At 44.8% G+C, this 13,519-nt stretch overlaps 1 protein-coding gene across 4 annotated transcripts in view; it reads right to left on the minus strand.

Annotated features, from left to right (window-relative positions):
* WAPL (WAPL cohesin release factor) overlaps positions 1-13,519 on the minus strand; it is a 136,586-nt gene that overhangs the window by 64,628 nt on the left and 58,439 nt on the right. For 2 of the 4 annotated variants that reach the window (XM_038141082.1, XM_038141076.1), the window contains exon 1: positions 1,053-1,076. The exons of 1 other annotated variant lie outside the window; for it this stretch is intronic. The gene's annotated coding sequence lies outside the window, so the exon portion shown is untranslated. Of the gene's footprint in view, positions 1-220; positions 360-1,052; positions 1,077-13,519 lie in introns of those variants that run through there. One more of the 4 variants, XM_038141077.1, reaches the window with a different exon arrangement.

Genomic DNA, 13,519 nt, shown 5'->3' on the forward strand with positions numbered 1-13,519 from the left:
GGCCCGGCCGGGCGGCGCGGCCCGCGGAGCCGCACCCCCCAGCTCCTCACCCCCGAGCGAACTCCCGCCCCGCAACTTCGCGCCGGGCCGGGGGCGGCGGCCCCGCACGCCGCTCCGGGCGGGACAGCGCCGGGGGCCGCGGCGGCGGCTCCTGCCCGCGGGGTGCGGGGCCCGCTCCGCGGCCGGCGCGGCCCCCGCCGCCCCCTCACCCGGCACCCACCTCAGCGTCAGCGGTGGCGGCGGGTGCCGGGCGCGGGCCCGGCCGATGTGGCTCCGGCCGCGGGTTCGGGCCGCCGAAGCGCCGCCTGCGAAAGGCGCTCAGCCTGCGGGACGCCTCCGCCCCTCCGGCAGCGGGACCCTCTCGGGGTGTCGCGGGCGTCAGGGCCCCCGGCGCCGCCTCCTCCGGCGCCGCTTCCTCCGCGCCGGGATTATCGCCGCGCTCGGGACGGGCCCCGGGACCATCTCTCCGCCATTTGCCCCCACTCCTTCCTGCCGTCACCGCGCGCGCCCCGCCCCCCGCCGCCGCGGCCAATCGCCGCGCGCCTCGCTCGGCCGCCCGCGCCGCCTCCGCGCCTGCGCCCTGCCGCGCGGCGCCCGGCGGGAGTTGTAGTTTGCGGCGCGGCGCGGGGCCCGCAGGGCCCGGGCCCGGCCCCCGGAGCCGGCGGGCGGGTCCCCGCGGCGGGACGGCCCGAGCCGGGACGTAACGGGGTGGCCCGACCCGGCGGGAGCCGCCGCCTCCACGAGGCCGCCTCCGCCCGGGCCCGCGCGGAGGCTCTGAAGGCGGGGCCAGCGGGGCCCGCCGCGGGCAGCCCCGACCGGCCCCACCCCGATGGCGCTCAGGCCCAGGTGGGTCCGGGCGCCCGTCGAGGAGCGTCGGAGCAGCGCGGCCGCCCCTGCCCGGCTGGAGCCGCGGAGGGTCAGAACCCTGCCCGGGAGCTGGAGAAGGCAGCAGGCGCTGAAGCGGCCCTGCGCGCACTCCATGTAAAGTTTGCGGTGCCTCGCCCAGGGCACAGCAGCCCCTTGCGCTCCGTGCCGCCTTGGCTGGTACTCACAGAGGGTGCACGGTGCCCGGCCTCCACATCCGCTCCAGGGAGGAAACATGCTCTGCACAGAAGGCCCGCGGAACGAACGCGGGGCAGGCTGTGAAACTGTGCCTTTCACATGCTCCCACTTCCACAAGCTGTTACATCCACCCACATGCGTTAGATTTATGCACACCTTTGAGGCTTTGATTAATGATACACACTGCAGAGAGCAAAAACGCTCCACAAGGATTGTGTCATGCAGCAAATGCATATGGACATCAAACAGTCACCAAATCCAAAAGTTTGTATTCTGTAGGCAGTATTTCATAAAATCCTTGTGGGATGCATGACGAGAAAAACACTAAACAACATCTCACACATGTAGTCTGGTCATTTTTCAGAGGAGGGAGGAACTCAGAAAAGTAAAATGAAATTCTACAACTTTGGAGTCTAAAATGGTTTCACATCACATGCTCATACTCAAACCATCGTTTGAGGCTTTACAAGGCTTTACAAGACAAGTCCCAAATGCAGAACTAATTAAGAGGCTGATTTCACTGCGCAGGAGAGGTTAGAGTTGTCTCAATACCTCTAGGTTTTTTTCTTAATTTAATATTTACTTTACCCAAAGGTAAAATCACTGCCTCACAATAAGAAGATGCAAGACTATGGTTTTGTTTAGTGATCTGGGTAAATCTGGTCTTTGCCTCATCTCTACTTATGTGTTGGAGCTTTCAGGCATTACTTCTGAAGCACAAACATGCTGTGAATGTGCTCTCTCAATTCAGTATACAGCTGGCACTGCTGGAGAAAGGGGAGATAAAACCAACAGGGCCTTGCAATGAGAAATACAAGTTCCATTTGGAATGTAGTTGAGGTTTGTGTTGTGTTTCAGACTAGGCTAACAAGCTCATCTGTATCTCACCACCTGACTCAGTTACTGAAGAGCCACTGAAAAAGAGGGGATAGACTTCAAAATCCGTAATTTGGCTACAAAAACTGAGAAGATTGTTCTCTTGAGAGTGTTCTTGATCAGAGCCACTAAATAGCTCATTTAAACTCTAAGAGTAAAATGGATAGCTAAACCTGTTTGAGTTTGCATAGTCTTATTTGGTGACTGATCTGTTAGACAAAGAGGAAAACACAACTGTGAAAGCTCAAAACACTGAGGGTCTGAAAAGTCCTTTACAACATAAAAGTTTGTCCTGAGAACCAGAAAAAGTGAAGAATATGGCCAGAGTAAGGAAGTAACACCAAGAAACTATTAGGAAATAGTTTCTATTTTGATGTGAAGCTGGAAGAGTTGAAATTAAATTAGCTCTATTTCCGATGTAAAGCCTGGGCTACCTAAGTCACTAATACAGTAATGTTGAGAATTTTGCAGTCTAACGATAGTAATTTGATGTATTTGAAAGTTCTTACACACCTTATACCCCTGGGCTAGCTTCATATTAATAGCTGTATTTCCAGTCTTTGTAGAAACCCCACACAGAGTAACCCAAACCACTGCAGATTCACGGGCATGAGGCAATTTCCCATGACTAACAGAGGATAAATTAAACTCATTTATGTGCTGCCTATCCTATCCTGGGTACCAGCAGAAGCCTGTAAGTGAAGCCTTTTACTAGGATGATGATGGCAAAACAAACCTCGTTGTGCTCAAGAACAGCAGAGATGTGCCAGTTTTACTGCCCCAACATACTTGAGGTACTTTGAAAATTTGACACCCTGTATCTTAATAAGCTTGGCAGTTAACATATTAAGCTTTGCTATTTCCCATTTGCATCTGGCTCACCTCAAATATGCAAGTACCATGGCAGAGCAAATAAAAGCCAAATCCCATCTGCGTTTGGCAGTAGGTATGTTTCATTCTCAGAGGGTGGAATTCAACAGGCATTTTATGCTTTTTGTGAAATTATATTACTGATGGTTGCCATCTCCATTCAGACAAAAAATTCCCCAAAACCAACCACACAAATCCTTTCACGAAAAAAGCAGCCCATGAAACACTCCAATTTGGCATTTGTCTTCATGGGAACAACAGTGGGAGATAATGCAGCCATTTTCAAACTGTAGTTTGTCCACCTTAAAAGTTTACTGGGAAAGCCAAAGTGAATCCTACAGCTTCCCATTAGTGCCTACTCCCCAAACCCCCCAAAAGAAACTGTCATCTTTGCTGCTTATAATAAAGTCAGACAGCCCTGAAAAGCACAGCTCAAATGCATCAAAGGTGGATTTAAAAGAGATAAAAACATAATTGGAAGGAACACATAAAAGGGACAGAACAGTTATTTGGAGACATTGCATCTTAACGCACTCTGGATCCCTCTCAGTTCTCCTCTTGAGGTTCTGTGCCAGGACCTGTGCGGGGCGAACAACTCAGAATTTTCCAAATGAGCTGCAGCCTAGTACAGAGCCTTTCAAAAACATTAAAACATTTTAAACTGTATCAGTTTCTTCCAAAAGACAAGGGAGACAATGCAGTAGGAAAACAGAAGGTTTCCCATGCAGCGGATACTCTTGGGGCAGATGAAGACAGTCACATCCTTCCAGAAGGCTGTCAGGAAGGTTCCTCAGTGCTGCTTCATGGACAAAACATAGCATTTGAGAGTAATAGCAGCATGACTGAGGCTACAGGTTTTAAAGGGACCATAGCAGTAGGTATCCTTTATATCAAATACATGAGTAGCACCATAATGCACCCTTACTGCAGTCCTTTTCCCACAAAAAGGGAATAAGCTCATAATCCATTGCCCTTTTTCCCTGTGAAGCACTACCCAAGAAGCAAACCCAAGTAGCTCATAGGAAAGCTCTCCCCATTGCTCCTCATGCCTAAAATGCTCTCCTCACAACTCAAAGCCTCACATTCCACTCCTTCTCCTTTGCCTCTCAGCCTAGTCACCATTTGCCTTTCAAGTTCTCAACTCCCTGTAGTGCTTCCTTCCTTGCCTCTTGTCCAGGTGGGAAGGGACCAGGGTGAAGAGGGTGTCCTGCTGCACTCACAGCTGCTGCAGTGCTTTCACGTCCCAGTTAGCACCACTTAAAATGCTAAACATTTTGGTGCTTTTTGCTCTTTCTTTGCCAAAAGTCACCGTGCTCCTGTTGCTGTCCTTCAAATGTTACAGGCACACACGGGTGAGAGCACACAGGCCCTTGCCATTTCAATTCACTGGGGAGAGTATTCCCCCTTGCTATTTGCTCAGCAAAGGTGAGGGGAGGGTAAAAAGACACATGAAGTAGCTAATTACCATACTTAGTTAACTTCTAAAATAGTTACTAGGGCTTTAGTATCACCAGTAACATGCTGGAGGAAGGGCAGCAGCACCAGCCCCAGGAGCAGCACAGGACTGGGCAAGAACAGCAGGGTTGTACTGAGAGCTGCAGTGCCTGCACTGGGCAGACATGGTGGGTTGATCCAAGCTGGATGCCACGTGTCCACCAAAGCCGCTTGTCACTGCCCTCCTCAGCTAGGCAGGAGAGAGAAAATATAACAAAAGGCTCATGGGTCAAGAAAAGAGCAGGGAAAGATCACTCACCAATTACTGTCACAGGCAAAACGGAATTGACTTGCGAAGATTAGTTAAATTTATTACCAGCCAAGTCAGAGTAGAATAATAAGAAATAAAACTAAAATCTTGAAACACCTTCCCCACATCCTCGCTCTTCCCAGGCTTAACTTTGCTCCCAGTTTCCTCTATCTCCTTCTCCCTCTCACATATTCCTCTCTCCAGCTGCAGTTGGGCAGTTTTCTTCTTCTCTTTCTTATATCTGTTATCCCAGAGGTGTTACCACCATCACTGCTGGGCTTGGCCTTGGCCCGTGCTGGGTCCATATTACAGCCAGCTGGCATTGGCTGTATTGGACACAAGAGAAGCATCTGACAGCCTCTCACAGAAGCCACTTCTGCTACCAAAACCTTGCCACGAAAACCATAAAGTAGGAAGCACAAAGGCAGGGAAAGAGGAGAGATCTGCAACCCAGTGTACAGCAAAGTATAATTTCCGTCAATAAATATTACACTTTTCTTAGTAAGGTATTTCCAATGGATATTGCACTGCTAATTTCTGACACTGAACCCTGAGAAGAAGGACTGAAAGCACTCAAACAGGGCATCTTTATATAGCTTTGGATCATAATTTTCAGTAGCTGCCTCCTCGTATGTGGAGGTCAAGCCAAGGCATTAAGTTTAGTAACCAAAAGGTTAAAACAAACACTGCTGGACAGACCAAAGGAATGCTTCTATCAGTGCAGCAAAGGGCCAGTTCTCCATGATTTAAAAAATAAAAGTTCCCTGGATCATGGCATTACTGGATCAGGCCCAGACAAAAAGTTGTGTTACTCCACCTTCTCTCTGGCCTGCACACCCATCTGTTGCAATCATGTGAGAGGCAGCATCGTCCCTGCAAGGCCAGAACCTCTGGTATGACTCGTTTTACTCGATGAACCAACAGTAGTCATTCACCTACGGCTAAATTCTCAGTGGTTTTCTGTTCAGCTTTTTTCCCTGGCTGATCAGCCTGTAAGTCTACTGGAAAAACCTGTGGTGAAACACTAGTGGGAAAGCACAAAGTAGCTTTCACCTTGTTATAATCATCAAGGTCAGAACTTTATTCTGCTATGCAATATATTCCCAGCAAGCTCTGCTGAGAAAGTAACCACCTGTACTGTTTTCCACTGAAAATTTTACAATGTGCCAACATGTTTTGGGAGAAAAAACAAAACAAAACAAAACAAAACAAAGGCATTTGCAGTAAGGATACAGCCTCACTTTAAAATCCACAAGGAAAGCCTAGGTTCCTTCCTTTGATCAAAGCAAGTTCCCATTGTTGTATAAGGAATAAAAGGGTGCTGTCTCTCTCAAATATCTGAGATCTCTCACAGCCCTGTAGGATGACCAGATTGAATACCAATCTTTCCTTCTTCCTAAATTTTTTTTTTGCTTCCTTTTAAGATCTCTCTGTTTCACATTATTATTGAATTTCTGTCTGTCTTTATGGCAGCAGCCCTTAAGGAAAGCCACCAAACTGTGTCCACATTGTGCCTGTTGGGGAAAGAAAAACATAGGAACCCATCAAGAAATTGGTTCTTATAACAAGCTCATTGGTGCAACTGTCATTGTCCTATTCTATTCCTCTTCCAGCAATCAGGGAGCAACCATTTCTGTTGCTTATTTTGCTGCTTTGCTTCCTTCATCTTTTAAAAAGGGCAAGTATGTGACCAACACTTTATCTTCCTTTGTCCTCTTAGTTTTGATTATTGGATTTGCATGTGGCTGTCACATGGAGATGCTGTAGCCCGTAACAATACCTTTTGAGTTTTAATTTACAAGAGTTTTGCTTTCACCTTTGTATTTCCCAAGTACTTGCTTCTACTTTTTAGAAAGTGGCTGGTAACTAAGCACTTCTATAGTCGTTTCAAACCATTAAAGCCCAGCAATATCAGATTAACAAATTTGTTGGTGCACTGGAACCAGGATGTGTGGCCATTGAGGATTGTGAGCAGTGCTACAAAGGACAGCAACATCAACTGCAACCGGAGAAGGAAATCCACAGAGAATTAAAACTGATGTTACTAATGAGGTCCGGATGGATGTGTCCCTGAACGTCATGACAGAATTCATGTACTAGCTAGCAAATTAAGCTGATAAAATGAAACTTGAAAAAAAAAAATCAAATTAAGATTTCCTCATGGGAATGTAGGAGGCAACAAAATATCAGTTAGTGACTTCATTAGCTTCCTGCCAGAAGAGAGGCCCAGACAAATTACTTTCACCTTTACTCAGACTATAATGCAGCACCACCAAGAAAGCTGCAACGTCTGTTGCACAAGACCCTGGTATGTCCAGGGCCTTACACTGTGCCAGTTTGGCAAACCTATTCACACTTAAGGTTGCCTGCATACAATGCAGCCATGTCCCATGAAATCACCCCACAGCAAAGATCACACCACAGCACGGAATAGAGGGGCTGATAAGGAGAGGTGGCAGAGTACACTCAGAAAAGCAGCTAATGATACCAAAAGGATGAAAACATCTGTGCATTGCCCAGTTCTTTAGACGTGTCACGGAAATGACTCATTACTGGATCAGCCACATGTAAGGGCAACAGAGCAGGCAGTGCATTTACTGTCCAAAACCACATTATTATTCTAATAATACACTGGCCTGCAGGCAGCCTCTTTATGCTAGACTTCTCTGCTGGATCTGTGACCTTGAAATGCTGAGATAAATGTTTATTGTGCGGCATTTTTTTTGGTTTGTTTTTTTTTTCTTTTTTTTTGTAAACATTTGAAAGAAATTGGAGAATTACTGATGCAAGAGTTTAGGCTCAAACTAAGATGCTTTGACTAAATCAAAAGGTTTCCCCAGTGGTTTTTACAAAGAATAAGCCTTGTACCATGGCTCGGGGAAAACAAAACATAATTCCTATTATCTTTTAGTGATGATACCAAGTGGCATGAACAGCACGCCAGTGTCTACTTAGTGGGTTTTGTGCCTTTCAGATGGTAGATACTTAAACATACTTGAAAGCTCATCTCAATCAGAATACCTTTCCTGACCAGCTGTCAAGCAAACATGCAGCAGACAAGAACTACAGGTCTTTCAAAAGGAAAAAATCATTCCATGCTCTACTTCAGCTCAATTCTAGCCTTCATCAGTACAGTGCTGCATCTTCTAATATAAAGTGTAAGAAATGTTGTTCCTTAAATGCTTTCTCAGTCTTGTAGAGAGCTGTTTTGTGGCTGACAGGTCCTTCTTGTCCCAGTCAGTTCCTAGACTAATTTGCAACACAGGTCCCAAAAAAGGGAGAAAAAAGTATTTAGGTCTTGTGGCTTAATTTTCCATTTTCTCCCCAGCACCAAATGCAAGATTGGGCAAGGGCTGAGTAATCATACAGGCACTGCTAAGTGGTTTCATCTTTGTGTAAAATAGAAGGCTTTGGTCATTATCAGCTTGGACCAGATTCAGCCATGCTGCAGAGAAAAAAAAATCAGAATCTTTCTCAAATCATTGAATTATCCACCAACAGTTATAAGTAGCTAAGGCAGGCAAAAACAGTTGAAAGAGCATTGATCACAGTTCTTCATTTTTATTGTATGTACGTCATCATGTACAAATATTGAATGTTCCTCTGTGAAATAAAGGTTCGATTAAGCAGAAAAGATGTTTTAAAGCAGTAACAGCTCTCTGCTGGACTCCAGTGACACCTACTGGTAAACAAAGAAGTTAGCAAACATTCATTGAAAATGAAGCAGCATTAATTTCTGTACCTGCCCTTAGGATTGCTAATCATTTTTTTTGCAGCTCAGGCTATGAACCATGCTGCAATCAGATGTTAGAGTTAATGAAACAGTGTATTTATTTTTCAAAATTGGATTTTGACTTCATCTGATTCTTAACTACTTGAAACTGCATTTTTATCACTCTGAAGGTATTGTCAAGTCCTACATTTTGCTACTGGCAGCTGTAAATTAAGATAGGCCAGTGGACTTTTGGCTTTCTGGACTACACTGGACATATTTCCAATTTTACTCTTAGGGATTTCATTAATATGACTATAGTCAAAAAGTAAATAATTCAATACCTCTCCATTTGCTTTCGGGTGCATTCCTTTTAGCACAGACTCCAAAAATGAAGATTATGGAGGGGCTTGACAGCCAGCATGCAAGCAAAGCTGAGTTAAGAGTATATAAGCTAGAGAATACACAGAATAAAAACTTTTTTCTTCTTAGACCCTGATCATGTGTATGTCACGTCCAACCTAATGGTGACAGAGGATCTCATGAGTTGATCAGCTGACCAAGCTCATGGCTTTGCTTCTGGCACCTCCTTGGTGTTTGTACTGCTGAACTGGTTTGTCACAGCTGTGTTAGTCCGGCAGGTCATACAGATATTCCTCAATGTCATTTCAGCCAGCACTTTTAAGAGAATAAATACGAATAAACTCCCTAAGTGAGAGTTGTGGGACCAGAATTTCAATAAAACCTCACATGATGCAAGGCTTTTCCCACAGAAAATGGATGCAATATGCATGATGTACACTCAGAGACAACTCAGTTGCCAGCTGGGACAAGCAGAAGCAACACAGTAAGGAAAAGCAGTACTACAGCTCTGGGCACCAGACTCATCTCCCTTTCTACACTGGGCTCCATTGTGTAAACTAGCTCTGTGTATGGATGTGAATATTTCTGTTTGAGACAATCTGTAACTGAGGGATTCCTTCTGCCATTGACAGGGAAATAAAATGCCAGGTTTGCAAACCACAGTCCTGCCAAACAACTGGCCATAAACATCACTGATGGAGCTCTAGCCATCCCCACTGCATTAGGGAAATTTGCTCTTACTACCTCTGGCAGGCTTAGAATTGTCTTGGTTTCATCTCCAACACTGAGGTCCTTTCAGATATGGCTGAACAAAGCCATGAAGCTTTTACCTCTTTGTCCTGCATAGCCTTCCTTTGAGGAGCTGAAGCTTCCCATACAAAAGTCTCTTGGTGAAGTCTGACAGTCCCAGGACAACAGAAATGCTCTGTTATGGAGTGGTGAGGCCACCTGGCAATGAACACCCACCACCACAAATCCACACAAAGGTATCAACCCAGGCATCTCAGAACAAAGAATGCACTGACAGAATACCTCGGCCAGATTTGCACAGGCAGGAATATTGTTACAGCTTACTGGAAAGCAGACAGACCAAGGTACCTGGGTTTTATGGTAGAACACTTGCCAATTAAATGCCATTCCCAGTACTCAATAACAAAACTTCTAAGCTGGACTATGAAGACAGCAATTTCCAAAGAAACAGTAGAAATATTTTTTAGAAGTCAGGCTATCAATCTGCTAAGCAATAGTTCAATATTGATTTTAGAACATGTCCATAATAATGGCTTTACAAACCTGTGTACATAATGAGAACAGAAGGATAATAGAGACATTGCAGTATGTTGTGACTTCAAGATCTGCTCAAAGAATGCCTTTTTTGTTTTTAAACATGATGCACTAGGCTTTATTAGAGCAGAACTATGCATGATCCCATGGAAATCAGATGCCCAGATGTTACTCCCTAGCACTCTGCATTTGGCCCCTGGGTTAACCATAACTTCTGTGAAGGACACAGTGTTACAAACTGATAGGAACCTATCATGGTGATGAGCAAATGCATATAAAGAATACCTATAGAAAGAACCATCCCATAAAAATCAGACTTTGTACCTTGACTAAACAGAGATTCACATAATATAATTATTATACCAGAAGTGAAGTTTCTCATAAATTAGATGTTAATTTCTCCACATGTGGAGCAAAAATATTTAAATTAAATTGAAGAAAATCCATCCAGTCCTTTGTCAAAGATAAGTGGAAAGCTTTCCTTGGCAAATGAGGGAAGCCAAGTAACCTGTTTCCAAGTTTCCATTCAAACCCAGTAGTTTAAGTTTCTCATTATTTAAAAAAAAGACAAACTCAAAGCTATCTTTTATGTGAACAGATGCTGTGCTGTCTTCTTGAAGCTGCAGGCTTAGAGGCAGATTTTTCATGCAGCTGCAGAATGAAGTCAACAAGCCCACTCTGTTCCAGGGTTGCTATTCAGAACCTTTTGGGCAGCAATGAAAGAAGAGCACATCAATTTCATGCTGGTTTTGCTGCTCTACAAAGAATGAGCAGCAGAGACGCAAATCATGCCTAGATTGCAGGGGGTAGAAATGTGTCAAACTCCTCAGGAAACCAAGGTATGGAAGATTTAATCAAATATAACTTTTACAAACACCTCTTTTACTTCAGGGTACTTTTGTTGGCATGGCACTGTTTCTGTAGCAGCCTCTACTCTGGCTGAGTTACAGACATTGAGTTCCATGTGCAATTAAGAGCCATGAGTAGGGCCCCTGGATCGCAGCTAGAACAGATTTGACAGACATTGGCTTCTGTCCCCATCCACAGCGTTTCCTTTGTGGCTCATGTACATTTTCAGCTCTGCATCTGACATTACTCCTGAACTACAGTCCAACACACTTGTTTTACAATATTATTTTAATTGTAATAACATGTGCTGGTCTTGAGAGAAATTCCAGCTGCAGGTACAGAAAAACCTCTGCAGGCAGGGAAACAAGGTGCCCAGAGAGACTGTGCAGTTCCCATTCTTTAAGGTTCCAAAGCTACCTAGATAAAGCCGTGAACAGTCTGGTCTGACCTTTGAGCTGACCCTGCCTTGAGCTGGAGGCTAGATGAGAGACCTCCTGAGGTTCCTTCTCAGCAAGACTATTTTATAATTCTATCATAAACTCCATATTCTAGTAAGTGCCAAGTGAGTCATATGCTTTTACAAAATGGCATTCTGTATACACACAAATACTTTAACTTCAGCTCTCTAATATTAAGAGCCTAACTAAAGCTCACAGAGTACCTTACTCTGTGTAGCAGTGATGCTGTGGGTTAGGATGACTGCAGTGTATGGCTAGAAAAATACAAGTTTCAACGCTGACTGGGTTGTTCAGATCAGTAGAATAAGCGTGCATGGCTAGACATTGTTTTTGCAGCATTCTAGGGGGGAGGATATAGGGAATTAGTTGCAAATTGGAGGTGTGTGGATTGCCTTTGTTTTGCTAATAGCCCCAGCACTTAGGGGTTAATGGTCTTGGAAGCAAAGCTTGGTAAAAAGCAGTTCACTGAATAGATATCAATGACCATAATCACAGTTAACTATGCTGAGACATGAAATTATAAAATAAGGTTAAAAGTAGAGGCACAACAGAGCTAGAAAGGAAGGTATTGCAATGGAGTCTGTCAAAATCCAGTTACTGAGATTTGCCATAGCCTTGTCTTTTAGGACACTCAGCAACCTCAGCCAAGTACATTCATAGTATACTAAACTTACGTCCTGTTTATTTCTACTGATTTCCCATCTTTTGTGCTGAACTCCAGGAATCTAATCTGTATTTTTTTTTCCCCAGCACAAGGAAGTTAGTGTTAAGCATGCCTGCTAGCAGCATTGATTTGTCCAAAGTGCCCCCAGATTGGTAACTTGGATATTCAAAGAACAGAACTTCAAAATTCATCTGGATGAAGTGCTGAAGGGTAAGCTCTGATCTGCTCCAGGCCATACTTGTGTGATCCCTTGATGACAGACAAAGTTTAGTCTGTTTCCAACTGGAAAGTCCTTCCCCTCACCAAAGCAGCAGCTCTACTAACTCAGTTGGGGTGCCAGACCTGTACTGCAGGTGTTTTTTGCCTGAGCCTGCACACTCAAACTACCTCTTCATCAGGTAGAAGACTGGAAAAGGCAGAAGTGCCAGAATGTCCCTCCTGCTGGTACCCAGTGCAGGCAGATGGGAGCAAACTGGTGGGGCTCCAGCAAACATAGTCTCATATCCCTCTGCAGGAGACACTTGAGAAGGTGCAAGACAAGCACATATCTCCTTCCTCTCCACTCATGTTTCATTGTACTTAGACGTGTTACAAACAACATTTACCGTTTTGCTTGTTGGCAAGTTATGACTCAGGAGACTTCAGCACCTTCCTTCCTAGAGAACAGGGATTACTATCAGATCTTTTTACGGACAAGATAAGCAGCCAGTCTCCCAGGAAACAGAGCTATTCCACAAGATGTTGAAGAGAACAGCATTGTACTTCTATTACCAGCTACTCACTTGCTCAAATACGTGGTTACATGTTTATGCTGACAATTAACATGCCCTGCTGATCCCTGCTGGACCCCAACTCATCTTTCTTATTTAGACCCTGGCACAATTAAGCACTAGACTTGTCTCACAATGGCTGTGGCTGCCACTGGGCCATCTCTGCTCTTCCTGCACAAGTCCTGTGGCATTGGTGAGGCTACTTTCTACACTGCTTTGCTGTCATCCTCAGCTTCTGGCTCACCTATATTGCAGAACCACCTGTTATTACTGCTCCCTGACAGCAATCTCTCTTTTGAACAAAACAGGAAACTTAAATTTAGCCTAAAATAAAACCAAACACCAGTTTTAAAATAAATAAGGTGAACTGGAAAAGTCCTTGATAAAAGCAGTTCCCTCTCCCAGGTCCTTCTCCAAGCTCCATTAACAAAGCATAAAATACAAGCTGTCATATATCTTAGGTCGGAACTATTCAGACAACTGGCCCATAAAAGCAACACTTCAGAAAACATAAGATCAAGCTTCTCTGAAGCTTTCTTTACACATCTCCTGGCTGGAAACCTGCTGCACGCCCCTAGCACCTTATAAAATGAGTCAGATTCAGTAATCAGTAGGAAACAGAATTAGCAGTGAAGGCAAAGATATTCATGCAGTGCAATTTACAACAAGGCATCTGTCTGTGCGTGAATTAGTATTTTCCTTAATTATCTGTAATAGGAAATCCCAAGATTCTCAGCTGGCCCTGTCAGTCAGTATTAACTACAGACTTGGAAAATGATACAAAAATAGAAAGGAAATTGAATCCTTCAGAGGCTTCAGTAGCACTTTACAAGGAATGCAAATAGAACTTCACTGGGAACAGTTTCA

The sequence above is a fragment of the Motacilla alba genome, chromosome 6 (assembly GCF_015832195.1).
Source record: "Motacilla alba alba isolate MOTALB_02 chromosome 6, Motacilla_alba_V1.0_pri, whole genome shotgun sequence".
In the NCBI taxonomy this organism is placed as follows: domain Eukaryota; kingdom Metazoa; phylum Chordata; class Aves; order Passeriformes; family Motacillidae; genus Motacilla; species Motacilla alba.